Source organism: Chroicocephalus ridibundus, chromosome 2, assembly GCF_963924245.1.
Source record: "Chroicocephalus ridibundus chromosome 2, bChrRid1.1, whole genome shotgun sequence".
Classification (NCBI taxonomy): domain Eukaryota; kingdom Metazoa; phylum Chordata; class Aves; order Charadriiformes; family Laridae; genus Chroicocephalus; species Chroicocephalus ridibundus.
Genome location: NC_086285.1, coordinates 136,874,108 through 136,876,291, shown reverse-complemented (window position 1 = coordinate 136,876,291; position 2,184 = coordinate 136,874,108). Strand labels below are relative to the sequence as shown.

Here is a 2,184-nt window from a genome sequence, read left to right as displayed (position 1 = left end):
ACTGAAAAGGAAGCAAACAAAAACTCACTGAGAAACTTCTTAAATGTATCTTCTCTGGCTTCTTCATCCCCTCATTTTGGAGCTGCTGTGATCCACCATTAAGCTGTTGATGCACAGTTAACAGCAAAGAGAACAGAAAATTAAGGCAGGGCACATTGGGAGGCTGGGATTTACACTGGTGCGGAGTAGTGTGGGGAGTACAGCAGTTGTGGTAATAATACACTGTGTCCTTGTGAGGCGAGATATAAATAATGCATACTGATGGGCAACTTAACTTTTAATTGCCTTTATTCTTGTCATTTGGAATGAGGTGTTTTGTCTCTGTGTGTGTGGGAGTGAGGCCGGGAGGTCACAAGTTATTTATTGTCAGTACTTGTTTAGGATGAGGGCTGTATGTGACTAAATATTCCTTATTTAAAGAAATTATGTATCTGAGGTAATATTGGGAATGTAGAAGCAAAGCGAGACCTGCTTTAACCATACCATTCGAGAATTTTCTTTAATGAGAACCGCTGAGCAATATTTTGACCAGATATATAATGCATGAGATAGATACATTTTTCTTTTCCGCCTATTCAAATGTCAAGCTGCAAGTGCAAATAACATTTTCCAGTAACTGCAGTTTTCCCTTATAACTCTATAACTCAAGCAGGCAAATACCATTCAGTTACTGAAATTGCTATCGCTGTCCTATTTTTCTTGGGCACAAATGGTTTTGGGGGCACAAATGGTTTTGTATTGTAGTTCCTTTTTCTTTCTCCTTTTGCAACAATTATTTTCTCCACCGGACCTTCAGCCATATCTTCTCAGTCCAGAGGACTTAGCCCTTTCTAGAGGCCTACACTGTGTGAAGTTATTTCATGTGAGATGATGGAAGGGCACTTCCCATGGGGAGGTGAAGGGTGACCCTGTTTGCCTGTAGCGTCTTGGACACGTGTCTGAGTTAGCAGGTCCTGCACGGTGGTTTGTCTCTATACTGTCTGTCCACAGTCAATCTGAGGTAGCTTTTTTAACTAATTAGGAGCCTGCTTCAAAGTAAAATAAACTGATAAAGGGAAGAGACTATATACAGACAGAAAACATAAAGTAGCTGATGCATGGTGAGTTACCACCAGTATCTTCCTAGTTAGTGAATCAAAGGCAATACTTGGATCTTCAATCCCTGAAAGACCATGCCAGATTCATGTAATATTAGACAGGAGCCAGAAAATGCAAAGTGTATTCATCCCAAATGGATGGAAAATCAATTTAGGATCACCTTGTATCATTGTGTTCAGAAAAATTGATCTGCAGTTAATCTTAACTTTCATAGAATCATAGAATGTGTTGTGTTGGAAGGGACCTTTAAAGGTCATCTAGTCCAACACCCCTGCAGTAAGCAGGGACATCTTTAACTAGATCAGGTTGCTCAGAGCCTTATCAAGCCTGGCCTCCACCACCTCTCTGGGCAACCTGTTCCAGTGCCTCACCACCCTCATTGTAAAGAACTTCTTCCAAATGTCTAATCTAAACCTGCCCTGCTCTAGTTTAAAACCATTGCCCCTTGTCCTATCGCTACATGCCCTTGCAAACAGCCCCTCTCCAGCTTTTCTGTAGGCCTCCTTCAGGTACTGGAAGGCTGCTATAAGATCTCCCCGGAGCCTTCTCTTCTCCAGGCTGAACAATCCCAACTCTCTCAGCCTGTCTTCATAGGAGAGGTGCTTCAGCCCTCTGATCATCTTCGTGGCCCTCCTCTGCACCCACTTCAACAGGTCCATGTCCTTCTTGTGCTGAGGACTCCAGAGCTGGACGCAGTACTCCAGGTGGCGTCTCACCAGAGCAGAGTAGAGGGGGAGAATCACCTCTCTGGATCTGTTGCAGCGCAGTGGCAGTATCATAGCCAATGAGGTTAATCCAAGGCACGATTATTGCTAATTGAAAACTAATCTTAACTTTTAAAGATAATATCTTCTGCCTTTTAGATAAGTCTACTAGGATGCTAAGGGTCTAGTTATAAATAGGCATGAAGGAGAAAAAGTAGGATTCATAATTGTTAGAGACATCTAAAAACTACTCAAACAGCCCTTCAAAATGAGTAATGATAATATTAATCACATCAATAATTAATATTAATAGCTGTATATTGATTTGGACTGTAAACCTTTGTATTCTCCCTGTAAGCGGAAAAAAATCTCATTTCTACCC

At 41.7% G+C, this 2,184-nt stretch overlaps 1 non-coding gene across 1 annotated transcript; it reads left to right on the top strand.

The window, feature by feature from the left end:
• The first annotated feature begins 1,853 nt into the window (after positions 1 to 1,853).
• On the top strand, positions 1,854 to 1,977 carry LOC134512368 (U4 spliceosomal RNA). The gene has a single exon (XR_010070104.1). It is a non-coding gene; the product is annotated as a U4 spliceosomal RNA (small nuclear RNA).
• Positions 1,978 to 2,184: the final 207 nt, after the last annotated feature.